This window comes from Gallus gallus, chromosome 9, assembly GCF_016699485.2.
Source record: "Gallus gallus isolate bGalGal1 chromosome 9, bGalGal1.mat.broiler.GRCg7b, whole genome shotgun sequence".
In the NCBI taxonomy this organism is placed as follows: Eukaryota; Metazoa; Chordata; class Aves; order Galliformes; family Phasianidae; genus Gallus; species Gallus gallus.
In genome coordinates, this window is record NC_052540.1 from 1,358,658 (window position 1) to 1,373,476 (window position 14,819).

General features: G+C 43.5%; 1 long non-coding RNA gene across 5 annotated transcripts in view; it reads right to left on the minus strand.

Moving 5' to 3' along the window:
• LOC112533031 overlaps positions 1–14,819 on the minus strand; it is a 35,220-nt gene continuing 20,401 nt past the window's right edge. For 2 of the 5 annotated variants that reach the window (XR_006930946.1, XR_006930947.1), the window contains one exon: positions 1–710. This is a non-coding gene — a long non-coding RNA (uncharacterized LOC112533031). Of the gene's footprint in view, positions 711–3,736; positions 4,205–4,315; positions 8,887–14,819 lie in introns of those variants that run through there. The other 3 variants (XR_003076810.2, XR_003076811.2, XR_005862338.1) reach the window with 2 other exon arrangements.

Sequence of the window (14,819 nt, forward strand, 5' to 3'; positions counted from 1 at the left end):
ATCAAACCTCAACATGGACTCCTGATGTTTTATTTTGATTTTCAATACAGTTTCCTTTATTCTGTGCTTGATACCAGACTGAAGACTGATTTTAGCAATGTTTCCAATTGCTTGTTTATACTAATGTCACACTGAGATATCCAGTGACTAACCACTGTGAATCTTTGTCAGACAGCAGGATGTCACCGAGTGGAAGCAGGAACAGGTGTTCTGGGAGGAGTATAGGGATGCTTCTGGGCTGTGTAGGGATGGGATCAGACAGGTCAAGACCCAGCTGGAACTGGACTTTAGCAAAGAACAAGAAAGGCTTGTTCAGTTCAGAAGGTTAGAACTGGGGGAGCAGTGCCCCTCCCACTGTAAGCAAAGATCAGGTTCTCTGACACCCGAGAAACCTGAACATCTGTAAGTCTATGGGTCCCCATGAGATGCATCCCAGAGTCCTGAGGGAATTGGCTTGATGATATTTGAAGAGTAATGGCAGGCAGGTGAAGTTCCTGATGGCTGGAAAAAAGGCAATGTCGCACCCATTTTTAAGGATAGAAAGGACAACCAAGGGAACTGCCGACCTGTCAGCCTCACCTCTGTGCTAGGGAAGATCATGGAGCAGATCCTCCTGAAAGCTATGCTAAGGAACATGGAGGAGAGGGGTCTTCATTTCAGCTGGGGTGGAACTGTTTTCCTCAGAGTGCCGCCATGATGCTGTTTTGGTTCTAGGAGAGAAACAACGTTGGTAACACACCGATGTTCACAGCTGCTGCTAAGCAGTGTTGGACAGAGCCAAGGCTGTTCTCAGCAAAGGGCCCAAGGAGCTGGGAGGGAACAGAGTGAGGACAGCTGACTTAAACTGGCCAAAGGGATATTCTATATGTCATAATTATTATCTTTTTCATTACCTCAGTAAATAGTTTTATCTCAATCCATGAGTTGTACTTTGTGTTTTTTCCTGATTCTCCCCCTCATTCCACTGGGAAGATGGGGACTGGGCAACTGACTGTGCAGTGCTCAGCCACCTGCCAGGTTAAACCACAAGAGGGAGGTGATGTGGGATAACCAGCAGAGCTTCCCCAAGGGCAGGTCCTGCCTCACAGGAGGAGTCAGGGAGGTGATCCTGCCCCTCTGCTCTGCACTGTGAGGCCTCACCTGGAGCACCGCATCCAGACATGGAGCCTTCAGTACAGGAGAGACATGGAGCTTTCAGAGCATGTCCAGAGGAGGGCCACAAAAATGATCCCAGGATGAAACACCTCTCCTACAGGACAGGCTGAGAGAGCTGGGGCTGTGCAGCATGGAGAAGGGAGGGCTGCAGGGAGAGCTGAGAGCGGCCTGTCAGTATCTAAAGGTGAGCTGTAAGGAGAGAACAGTCTCTTTAGCAGGGTCTGTTAGGAGAGGACAAGGGGAAATAGTTTCATAAAAGAGGGGAGATTTAGATTGGATATAAGAAGGAAGTTTTTTACAATAGGAGTGCTGAGGCACTGGCACAGGTTGCCCAGAGATGTTGTGGTGGCCCTGTCCTGGACATATTCAAGGTCAGGCTGGATGTGGCTCTGAGCACCCGATAGAGCTGGGTGTCCCCGTTCATCACGGGGGAGTTGGACCAGATGGCCCTTTAAGGTCCCTTCCTACTCAAAAGAATCTGTGATTCTAATACAAGCAAATACAAAAGCTGTGCTTGACATTTCAGAGGAATCCAGCTGATCTAGGACTATAAACTCCACTGATTTGCAGTGATTTTTACATTCCTGAGTCACGTCAGGTACACTTGAAAGGTCTGTTTTGTACATTTCCTCACAGTAGTTCATGTTTGTGAAGGCATTAACTCTGAATTCATGGAGCTGATGTCAGTCTTAAGCTAGTTAAGTTACTTAAACCTGATTTACATTCAGCCACTTTCCTAGTCAAAAGGAACACAGACAGATAAGCCACCTCTCATGATTTCTTCATGGTAAGGCTTTGCTAGGAGTGAGATAGAAAGATGAGAGCTCTTCTTACAGACAGCATCACAAAATATACACAAATTTTGCAAGTGCACTTGAAACATATTTTATCACTGCTTGCTGCTCTCTGCTGCATGCCTATATCTTAAACTAAAGATCTAACAAAGCATGCTTCCTTCTGTCCCACAGATATGCTTTCCCTGCAGAGGAGCTGGGAGCAGTTGCTTTGGTTGGGCTTTGAGTAAGAAGTGCTGACACAAAGCCATGCTGCTTACAGTGCTGTATGCTCACCTGGAACTCCCAAAGTCCTCAGCTGGTGCCCAGCACAGCAGCCTGTCCCTGTCCCGCTCCTTCCAAGTCATTGTGAAATGCAAGGAGTAAACATTCCGAGCTCTTAGCCTGCATCACACCTCTACCAGCACTGACAGCAAGCAGCATTCAGGCTTAGCACTTAGACCTGGTGATGGGACAGGGCTGCCAGGTGTAAATTACTAACACATACCTCAAGGTTTATGTATTTGCAGCTAGGAATTCAAAGAAGAGCAATCTCCGAGTTAATAGTGAAGTGAGGATGAACTCAGAGCGAGAGCAGGCAGCTTATTACAGAAAACCACCCATGACAAAACAGCAGTAAGAGATGTGAAAACCACACATCTCTTCTGCCACCAAAACCTCAGTGCAGTACTTCTCTCAAAGCCCAGTCAATAAATACCCACTTTATTAGGCAGGGGGAGTCTAAAGGCTTCTCAACACAGAAACTCCTCTGGTTTACTGTGAGCTGGCAAAGCTTGGCTAACTAAAGCAGTAAAAAGTCCTCTTTAAACATTTGCAGACCCTAAGAAATCCTTCAGTAAAGGCACCTAAAAAGAAGTTCTACTACTGAGCATAAAAAAAAAAAAAAAAAGTGTATTTACTTTGTTTCCTAAGGATAAGCTCCCTGTTCCCTTGAGTAGGTTGAAATAAACCACTTACTGTGTTCATTCCAATGTGGATTTTTCCCTGTTGCTCTGGCTGATTAGGACAAGTGGGCACGCCATGCTCTCATTCACATTGGTGGTATGGATGGGAGCTTGTAGCATACACCAAGTAAAGACTGAGGAGTCACGAGCCATAGGATTTAGCAGTTGCCTTGTCGTATCAGTGCTCAGACCTACAGCAAAGTGTAGAGCGGGAGCTTATAGACTTATTTTGCACCTCCACTGCTGTTAGCAGCTGCAGTAGCTGTTCCCAACCATACACACATGCACAGAGTGGGAGTACAGACTGCTGTACCATAACTGCAGATGGTAAACTGCAACGTCTGTCATGACCTTGAAATGCTGGGAAAGATCCTAGCTGAGCTCTCAAAGTACAGGAATGCCAACAAGTTGGAGGCTGGGACCGCAGCCTAAGCATCTATAGTTTCTAGGGTATTAACCTGCCTGAGGGAGGGGTAGTGGGCCCACAGGGAAGGCACAAGATGTCAGCTGCTCCTTATTCAAACTCCTTTTTTTTTCCTACTTGCATCACAACAGCTGCCAGACGATGCTGTCTGGGATTGATGAAAAGGACAGGCTTATTTGTTGGTGGCATATTATTAGCATTGTTACCCATTGCTATATGGGGATTAAATAAATGCAAGGGGAGCTTGGTTTCAACGAGATTTTACATCCCTCAGCCTCTGTCTGACGCAGCAGCTGTCCGCTGTGACATGCCTGTTAGCAGCAAGCAAGTGCCAGCCTTTCAGCTTTGCTCTGCAAAACCCTCAAAGCTCAAATGGGACACAACCTCTGGATTGCTGGGAGGGATATGAGTGTCACATATCTGGAAACACGAGGACGGTGGTCCCGTCCTGGAAGGAAGTCAGTGCAGCCAGCAAAGTTTCTGCATATCGACCCTGTCTGCATCCAGAACAGGTGTCCAGGCAGTCAGAAAATGGGGCTGGCATCATTTCAGCCTGGGTGGCTCAGCAGCCTTCAGCAGTGACCTGGAGTTTTGCTCTTGGCCAAACTGGCTGGTGTGCAGTTTTTACGTGCACATATAAATGGCACGTGAACACATGCACTGTTTCTTAATGTTCTGTACCACCCATTCCTTGATCCTTATACAAAAACTGACCGCTTAGTTTGGGAACAGTAATTCCAAAACAAACATACTTATAGGATTCTGACCTGAGATCTCTGTGTGATCCTCCAGGGAGACAGCTAATTGGAACAGTCATTCATCCTTCTGTGCTGCTGTGGTGATGTTACTGGTGAGCAGACTCAGAGGGATGCTGAAGTTCAGGGGAGCTAAGAGACACACACAAGTGTAACTAACCACTTTCCCCTTTAAGTCCCAAATTAAGAAGCTATGAATGAAGACAGTAAACTGAAAGCTATACAATAAGCTGGCTACATAGCAATTGTATGCTCACAGATACTCAGTTAAATGGGAAATGTGTGCGATTCAGCTCTTTGAAAGCTTTCAGACGAAGTCAACCACCTGAAAAGTACCAGGATTTTGAAGTATACTGCTTAATGGATTAAAAAAAAAAAAAAGGGAAAGGAAAGAAATTGACTGGCAAAGCAGACCTGCAGACAATCACAGTCCACAGAATCAGCTTTCAGTTACGCCTCTTCCCCGCAGCGCAGCAGAGGAGCTGTGGACTTGACAAACAGAAGTCAGAATGTTTTCCAAATGACAAAAAGCTGCTGGCTTAAAAACCCCTTATTGTGGGAAAAAAAAAATAGACTGTGCAGAAATAATAATAATAACAATCTTCATTTTGTAATATTAGGAGCACCACACATTGAGGTCAGCAGGAAAGGGAATGGGAAGAAGCTGCATGCCAGCTGCTCCATGCAGAACCTTGTCCTAGATTCGATTCCTTGGCACAGACAGCTCCAGTTACCTGCTTCCTCCTCTGTCACTGCAATTCATTCTATTTTGAAGTGTTTGCTGCAGTAAAATCTCCTGCCTCACTGTCCCATGTCAAGAGGAAGAAAGCTTTGTACCCACAGCCATGCACAGGCAGAGCTGCAGGAGAGAGCGCCATGTCGCTCCGTTGCTCACTGTACTGCTTTTCAACCACTGGATGATGCTGGATGGAAACAGGAGCAATTCCAAGGCAGTACAATGGGATGTAAGCAGGAAGAGACAGCCCTGCCAATTTCTGTATGTTTGAAAGAAAAGCAGAGCATGTGCACTCTGCTGTTGGAAGCCCAACAACTTATTAGCAGTAAAATATACATTGGAAAAAAAGAAAGTGACTGCCAGTTAATTTACCACGTATTAACCTCTTCTCCTAAAGCACTTACTGTACAACTGTTCAAACAATTGGAGTTTAAATGTTGCTGAGGCCTCTTCTTTTAATTAGCCTTTGTATGTCTCTTCTTCTTCCTCCAGTCTGCCTCCTCACTTCCTTGCACTGCAGTGGGGATTAAAATCCTTGTGACAGAGGCTGCCTTGTCCGAGGCTTTGTCACAGACCGTGCAGTGCCTGCACTAACGATGAGATGTCAGTGCCATCTTTCCCAGGAGAAGTGGATGTGCAAGAACTGCACTCTGTGATGAAAACCCAACTCTAATGTTGCTTTCCTTAATTGAAAGAGTATTAATCCGTTGCGAAATGAAATGATGTCTGCTGGTTGGGAAAGGAGTTATGGAAGTATTGTTAAAAATGGAAAAAGCTGAACTTAGGAGGCTGTGGAACGCTTTTCAAGGAAAATGACTTCTTAGAATTGAGCTTCCTAGATTTGATGGGAGTTGTCATCAAAAGGCTACAAGGCAGAAGATCATGTTCTCTAACGCTGATGGAAACGGATACATGCCCAGCTGTGTTTGCCATGGGAACTGTGCAAGACAGACCTTAAGCACTTCCCAACAGTATGTAAGGGACTCTTGGGGAACAAGCCTGACCTTAAGGGAAAGGTATGCTAAGGAAGAGAAGGAGAAATATTTCTCCTTCTAGCGAGAAAATTAAAGCTTTCCACGTATCTGTCACTTTGGTAACCTCCTGGAAGACAACTCCTGGGAGTGCTGAGATAAGAATCTCTGAACAGAAATGTGCACTGCTGATACTACTCTTACAATGGAAATGGCCTTAAAATGAGTTCACATCGGCTTGATGTTGTTTGAAATAAAAGTATTACTCTTTCCAGTCAGTGCTTGGCAGTGTAGTGAAATTTATTAGAACAGTTTCCAGTGCGGATACTCTTCTATAAAAAAAAATGATTTGCTTTGGAGTAATCAGTTTGCTTCAAATACAAATGCAGAGTAGTTTGCTTTGATGTAAACCTCTCCCCACAGCTATTTCTCTAGACTGGTGTCCAGACAGGAAGGACATCCTGGCATTCTTCTTGTGGTCATTCACTACCTCTACACAGAAGCTGTTAGCTTATTTAGGAAGTGGAAGAGATTGCAGGAGTGCTCCATTTTTAGGGAGAACCACTTTATGAATAATGTGTGTCTTCTGTGTGAGAGTCTGGGGCTGTGTCAGGGCTATACCACTGTATCATTTCAGCAGAGACACCGACAGTTGGCTACATGTATGCTTTATTCATCTTTGAAATGCAAAACAACGGGAAAAATTAGGGCTGTTGAGAAGCAAAAGCCACGTTGGGTAATTGCAGCACACTGGAGCGTTTTTAATCCAGCGTTTCCTCTGCTCCTGCTGCTGGTTTGCCAGGCTAACAGTGCACTTCTTCATCAGGGAAGAGCCATGGGGAGCACGGTGTTTTCTCTTAGTCTGAGATACAAAACCAGAAATCATAAACAGATTTTGTACACTGGAGCAAAAGCTTTAACAAGGCACGACAAGTGCACTTGCCTATGGCTTCCCTTGGAGGAATACAGGAACCCTTCTGATGAGTGCTGGTGCCACCTCTGCAAAGAATCTGAATGTTCTCAGTGAAGGAGAAACCAGAAGAGGTTGTGAATGTCTTGTTCTTTGGGTAATCCAGACAAACATGCTGGGAAACATTCCACGCCATGCCTGGAAGCAACTGAAATCTTGGAGAAGGTTTTGTGCTGGTTTTATAGAAGCCTAAATGAGTTGTGGTTAGTACTTCACTCTTAGCTTGAAGGAGCAAGCAATTGCCAGCTGATACGGTCAAGCCTTTGTGTAGTGTTTGTTTCCACTGAGCTGGCAAGAGCTCCTTTAAATAACTACGTGCAGTTTATTTCAAAAGAGTAAAGAGTTCCATATGAAAAAGTCTAGAAACCACACAAGAATGCAAATGTATCAAGATGCTTTCATTTGGATAAACATGAAATTCCCATCAGCAGAGAAAGAAAAGTGTGCCATGTTTTGCTGCCACTGCTTTTTATGCAGCCATGCGAAAACCGTGCAGTATCTTGGTAGAATCCAGGCCCTCCATTGTCTGCACCAAGCACACAAGGTCACAGCTGACACACGGCTCCAAACAACGTGCCAAGTGGGCACGCTCCAGCAGCACAGCCGTGTCAGCAGCTGTGTGCCCCATGCTGGCAGTGCCAGCACCTCCAACGAGGATGCTCAGCTCTGGAAGAGAACACCCAGCGGTACACATGCTCCAGCAGCACAGCAACAGCAAATGGAGATCAGCAAAGCATCTGATGGTGATGCCTCTTAGCGTGGATGCAGTCTCTGCGCTGACAGTGGTGGTTACAGCGCAGGAATCCCACCTTTACTCACACTTGTGTGGGTGTGCTGGGAGCCCGGGCAGATGAGTCACTCTGGTAGGACAGCAGCATTCAGCAATGTTCGGAGGTGATTTGATAGCGATGGCGCTGAGAACAGCTGTGGAAGGCTGGTTTGCAGGCAGGCCAGCAGCAGTTGGAGGGTAGCATGCGTGTGTTGTCCAGCAGTGCTCTCTGGCAGCAGCTGCAGGAGGAACACATCATCTTTTCTGGCACCTCGTGCTGCTGGACTGAAAGATGTTGCGGCAGGGGAGATCAAAATGGGAAAAGCAAGAATCTTCTTTCATTCTGTCTCCTCCCTGGTCCCTCAGGACTCTTTTCATCAAAGAACTGCCCTTCTGGGAAAGGGTTTGGTGCAACCATAACTATCCCCCTAAGAATGATAGCCCCAGAAGTCTAAGATACATGGCCGTTTGTTTCTGGGGAAATGCAATTCAGACACAACTTTTGTGGCATTCCCAAGGAATGAGATGGCAACGCGAAGAAGGAAAATAGACAATATGTGCAGAGGTGTTCTGGGGACCAGCCTAAATGAGAAGAACTTGAGCATGATGTGTGCCACTCTCCCTGGACAAAGGTGAGGATGTTGATGCTCTCCAATGCATTTCTTTTCTCTCAGTGCTTATGGACCAGAGAGCTACACATTAAACTGTAAAAAGATCTTGCTGTAGATCCACGTACTAACAATTCTCAGCAGAAAACTTCACCATATACAATTTTTAATTAAAAAAAAAAAAAAAAAAAGAAGTAACACGCATATTGGAATGTCCTGAATGTCTTGAAATGGGAGTGCACAACCAGTAACAAGAGATCAAGACGGCTGTTTTCTGAACTGGGTTCACAAAGACATTTGTTCATGAGAAATGAAATCTATTCTCAGTGGCTTATGACCGCGGCTAATGGGTGATGATCACAGTAACAGACCAGAAAGTATCATATTGAGAAAAGCATCGGAACTGAAGTCATATCACAAGGTTCTGTCAGGTCCTGTGTGACTCCCTGTGCTCTGTGGTGTGCTCGATAATCACCGGACCTTATGTTCTTAAGTTTACCAACGCAGGACAAATTTTAAGAACTTTGGGCTGTGAGACAAGATCTGTACTGATAATGCTTAGCCTGAACCATCTACATCCCAGAATTCATGCTGTTTTGCCATAGACCTACGTGAAGCCCAAGCCCTGCGCTCCTTGCGCTCCAGCAGCTTCATGGACAGAAAACGCAGACACGTGCACACATGTGGCTTTGCTTTAGATACTTCCATATCCAGTTTTGACCATATTTTGCTCAAATTTACTTTGTTCTTCTCACAGACGCTATCATGGGAGAGAATAAAGGGCAGGTTAGTTATTATTTAATGTTTTCCTCAAAAGAACAACTACTTTGCTTTCTAAACAGACAAAGCTGTTATTGCAGCAAAAATAATGTCACACAAACCAGCCTGGTCAGCTGTGAGCCCATGGCATCTTCGAGTTGGCAACTGATGCAACTCATCAAGAAAGGCATAACGGAAGATTCTCATTTCTGTGAACTACCCTGATCTTTCCAGTATGACAAACTAAACCTTTGGACTAAAACACCCTTTGATTCAGCATTCTTGGAGACAAATCTGTTCTTCATGAAATGCAACAAGCTTGTTTCCCCTTTAACCTTTTTATATTATCATACTAATTGTCTTTTTTTTTTTTTCCTGAATAAGAAAATGAAGCCATCTCAAATTAACAGACCTTCATAATACAGCAAAAAAGAGAAAGGAATACATCTTTCTGTTGAGCAGCCGAGCAGTCGTACAGCCTCAGCGTATTTATTTTTTATTCTTCTTCTTTAGATTCCTGCCATCTTTTGACCTTGTCCTAATCTCTCTTGAACTCAACCTTTAAAAAGAACAGAGAGTTCTGTTTAGCTATCTGGAGTTTTGCATCACTACTCATTTTTTAGCAGTGCATCCTGTTGATATACCATGAGTCAGTTGGTTTTCCATCTGAATATTTTTGATATTTTCTTAGCAGCTCATCTAACATCAGACACTGGGTCTAAAAATCACTGAGATCAAACTTGAGTTGTTGCTCATTTTCAACGGGTTTTGTATTTGATTAACATTAAAAACCCTCTGGCCATAGACCTCAAATAAATACCCCCTGCTGATATTAGCAGTAAATGCATATAATTTTAATCAAGATAAAAGTTATTCTTGGGGAAGCTGGACATTGAACACTGCATCAACTGCTCATAGTACTGCATCTTTGGGCCCTTAAGCTTTCCTCATTTTTTGCACGTTGCAGCACCAGCCTCTTCCTTACACTCTGTTGAGCACCATGGGCACAAACTTTCCCTTACTGTCAGAGCAGGACCCCGCTGCCTTGCTGGTGGTGTGGTGCTCTGGTATCCAAAGGGCTGTATTGGCCAGGAGTCCAACCATGTGAACACTTCGGGTTTTCTGTCAATCTCTCCAAGAACAGGTGCCCATCATTTCAGTTTTCAAAACACCACTGCATTCACCTGTTTAATTCTGCACACCCAATTTGTCTCTAGTTGCTTGCTTTCACTTATACATGTCTACTTCCTTCCTCCTGTTCTGTATTCCCAGGTTTTGAAGGGCTCTGATGGAAGTCAGTATTGCATCTCTGAGTAACAGAAACTTCTCCTTTTAATCTGTGCCACCAGTTTCCTTGTGATTTTGCTTTTGGATGTTGTGTTGAGGGACGTGGTTTAGCGAGAACCATTGGTGATGGGCGAATGGTTGGACTGGATGATCCTGTGGGTCTTTTCCAGCCTTAGTGATTCTATGATTCTATGATTTCCATCACAGACACGTAACACTTGCATCTGTTCACTTCTGCATGGAATTGTTGTATTTGTAAGTAATTTTTTTCTATTCCGTCATGGTTTTGATTCCCAGATAACATTCCAGTCTCACTTCCTTGTTGGGATGCTATCAGCTCACCAAACTCCATCCTCTAGGTTGTGTTTCCTCCGTTCTGACATCTGACTGCTTTAGTTCAGCCTCCATCATTCCTTGCACCCTTTGCAGTGAGGCTGGCCTTTTAGCAGCATTCTGATGGATGGAATATGACTTGCATTTCACTCTTGATGCAATTTAGGAGACAGCAGTTTGAGACACTGGCAAACTTGGCAATAAAATGCCAATTAGCTTTGACTTAACACAGTGTAATAATGCAGTGCTTGAAATGCCCAATATTCTCCTAACTATTCTCTTTCCTGTTATTGAATTGCATCCATTTAGACCCATTATGTCCTCTTGATAAAGAGATTATGCAGTCCATTCCCTCTGTGCTTACTCCATGGTTCTCAGGGGGGATTTCACAGGCTCTTCTGAGCTCCACTCTTTCATAACCAGATGCTCTGACATGAGAACCAGCTCATTTACAGCAAACTCGGATGTATCCATCCTCCAAGCATACAACAGAATGAATCTGAGGCATAGTCTACTGACAAAAACAAGTTACAACAAGGGAAATTCAAACTGAGTATTAGGAAAAGATAAAAATGAGCATGGTGATATACTGGGACAGGCAGCCCCAGAGTGGTTGTGGAGTCACCACCCTTGGAGGTGCACAAAACTTGACCGAATTGGCCCCAAGCAAACACATCTAAGTTTGAGGTTGGTCCTGCTTTAGGCAGGGGTTTGGGCTGGATGACCTCCTGAGGTTCTTGCCAACATAAATGATAGGATTCTATTGTAAAAATAGTGTAAATCCAACATGAAGACAGATGTGATATGAATATATTCCTTATTTGCCTGCCTCAACTAAAATACCCATTGAGTGGGAGAGATTAGATAGACATCTAATTTAGGCATGTGAATCAACCTCTGAAGTTTCTATTTTAACTGTACCATAAACTTGGGTGTCTGAGCACAGATGCTGCCGACTGCTGCTGAGATACATCAACAGCCTAAAGCAGATGGGAAAAACACTCCAATCTTTCCCCTTACTGGGCAGTCGTATTTCAAACTATATCTATAACAACATTATATTAGAATTGTACCTGATATGACAGCCTTAAGTTCAACCGTAATCAAGCCCCAGAATATGGACTATGAAAAAGGCCATTCAGGAGTCACAGGATACTTAAGAGCATGGCTATTCTCTTCCTAAATTCAGGCAAAATAAAATCCTTCTTCTTGTTATTACATCTCCACAGATAAAACAGTCCATGCAAAGCTACACACGCTTTGACTGCAGTGCCCCACTTCTATGGACTGCCTCTATCTCTACAAAGCAGTTTGTATATCACCCAGCCATTTCTCTGATGGTAAATTCACAGTCATTTCATTTCTTGTAACTTCTTTCTCCCTCCTCACCCTCACCCCTGCCTCACGAGCTCATTTTTGGTTTAAATCAATGGCTTTTTTTTCTTTTTTCTTCTTTTTTTTTCTTTTTTTTTTTTTTTTCTTTTTTTTTTTTTTTTTTGGTACTTATAAGCCACAGCTCTGGAAAGTGTCTTACATGGGGATAAATACTGAACTGGGCTCCAGTGCCAAGCAAACTGTTTGGCACCAGCTGGTGTGTTTGCATAATTCGGACCAGCTCCCAGCACAGTGGTTTGTTATACCACATTTCTGCATTTGGGATTTGGACTTATCCCATTGAGTGCTAATGCTAGAAGACAATTAAAGAAAATCAGAAGTGGAAGTTCGCTGGAGGAAAAGAAAAGGCCACCCTGTAACATTCATTACATGTGAGCAGTTTGCTCTGGTGCGAGGAAAAATGCACGGCCTCTATCATGGTCATGGAATGAACTGTGAATAAGAGCATGCTGGAGTTCTAGAAAATGGCTTTCCTAACTCATGGGATTGAGTTACGGAGGAAAGATGTTTTGCCTTGTAACTAGATCTTTGTAGCAAGAAGAAAGCTTAAAAGTTAGGTTACCTTTTAATTTATCAGAGCTTACACTGGATTACGGCTTTGAAAATCTGTTTAGAAAATAGCGATAACCTGACAAGCACTACAGTTTCACAGGGCTTATTTCATAGGTGGGGCCATTACGTTCTCATGCTTACTAGTCTAAGAAGAATGGTCCACTTATCCGTCCCCTAAAATCATCACTTTCTTACAGAAGGAGGAAAGAAAATACAGAAATGAGGCATGAGAAGATGAAGCTCATGCAGCCTGGGAGGGCTTCGTGCTCACTGAAGCACAGCGCTCTACAGAGCCTTGAACAAATCCCTGTATTTTCTTACACTACATCTCTTTTGAAAGCAAATATTTCCAAAGGTAAGACAAAGATTCCTTCCCTCCTGTATCATCTGGCTGCACCGGGAGGGCTGTTTTATGATTACCATAAAGTACGAGCTCAAGTAATAAGCTTTCTAATGGTGCTTTCTGATTATGTCAATACTCTGATGGAATCTGAGGAGGGAGAGGGCAAGGGGTCAGTTTGCTATTTGGTAAATCCAAGAATTTACTCATTAAAAAAAGAACCTGATGTTTACCAAGTCAAATATTTGAAAATTAGAAAATACCAGAAAGAAAGCTTGCTTGTATAATTGCCCCCCCACACACCTTTTTTTTTTTGCTGTGAAAAATAGAATATTGAATTACATTGTGACATGTGTGCTTTTTACCACCAGGCCCCATTTTGTACAGTACACAGAGCAGACAGTGCCTGCTGAACAAATAGCTGTAATAGTTTTGATCTTCATTGTTCGGTGTGTGCTGAGCGGCCTTACGTACTGAATATAACTGAACATTTCAAAAGGGCCTTTTTATTTCTCTTTTCAGATCAAAATGGAAGTAATTTCTCATTTTCAAGTTGCAAATTATTTGTGTGAATGAAGAAAATATGGCTTCACCTTGTCATCCTAGATGATAGGGGACATTATCTGCATTACAGAAAGGATCTCAGAAACGTACAGATTAAGGTAAAATGTCTCACATCATTTTTAACATCCCATCTGCTGTGACAAAGACCCCCTTTTAGGAACAATTTCTGCATTACAAACATACTCTCTGGTAATATTACAATTTGTTAGGGCTTAAAAACACTTCTGAGATTACGTCTCAACATTCTGATTAGGCACCTAGAACGAGTATTTAGTGATTACCTAAAGGCAATAAGTTCAAACAGCAGTTTCTGCATTTGCTAAGCCTTGAAGTGTTGAAGCATTTGATTTCTCAGCCTTACTAATAGTTTTCGTTTGGCATGTGTATAGCATCACTGAAAGTCTCTTATTGGCGGGATGCTACTAAACATATACTATGTTTACAATAACAAATATTGTTTGTTTGTTGTAACAAAAATGTTACAAGAACAAATAATTTGAAATGAGACCTCATGGCAGAGTGTTTCTGATGTGTTCATCCAAAAGTTGCAAACGCCCTTTGCTGTTGTTCTACTCTGCCTCGGCATTAGAGTGCTGCTCTTCTCCTAGGAAACTATAGGAGCTGTGAAGGTGAATATGTGACTTGCAGTGCCTTGAGACATGAGGCAAAGGCTTTGTACAGTGCTTGCCCCCAGCATGCCACTGTCCAGGCATCACGCCTAAACTTTTGCTGTCTGAAGAGGGAAACTAACAAACAAACCAACAAATCCTAGCCTCAAAGGTCTAGACAAAACATGAATGAACTAAACTGCACTGGAACAGGTTGCCCAAGGAGGCTGTGGATGCCCCATCCCTGGAGGCATTCAAGGCCAGGCTGGATGTGGCTCTGGGCAGCCTGGTCTGCTGGTTGGTGACCCTGCACATAGCAGAGGGTTGGAACTGGATGGTCATTGTGGTCCCTTCCAACCCAGGCCATTCTGTGATTCTATGATACACAACAGTTGAGTAGGCACATGCAGTTGTTCCCAAGCTTCAGCCTCCTCTCCTGAACGTCTTCCATACGTTTGTGGGTTTCATAGCCCAGATACTGATTAGCAGTTAAGAGTATCTATGACATCAGCATCAAGAGAGCATTAGTAGTACTGGCCATTTTATGTTATCTCTCGAGAATGCAACCTTTAAGAACTTATTTCTTATTCTTAGAATTTTGCAGGAATACTTCTTGAAATCATTGGCCTTACATTCTTCAATAAGACTCTAGGTCAACAGCTACCCCAGAAGGTGAAAATTAGTATGCTTTAGCAAGGTACTGACAAAGTGACATCCAGAAGCAAAAAATCTCTTCACACTTAGCACAGATTATGAACCAGCTGCCCAGCAGTGTGTAAGTCATCAACACAAATCCAAACCCAGAAGTAATGCTCTGCCTTTCAGATGGGACGAGGTCCGTGATCTCACTCAACC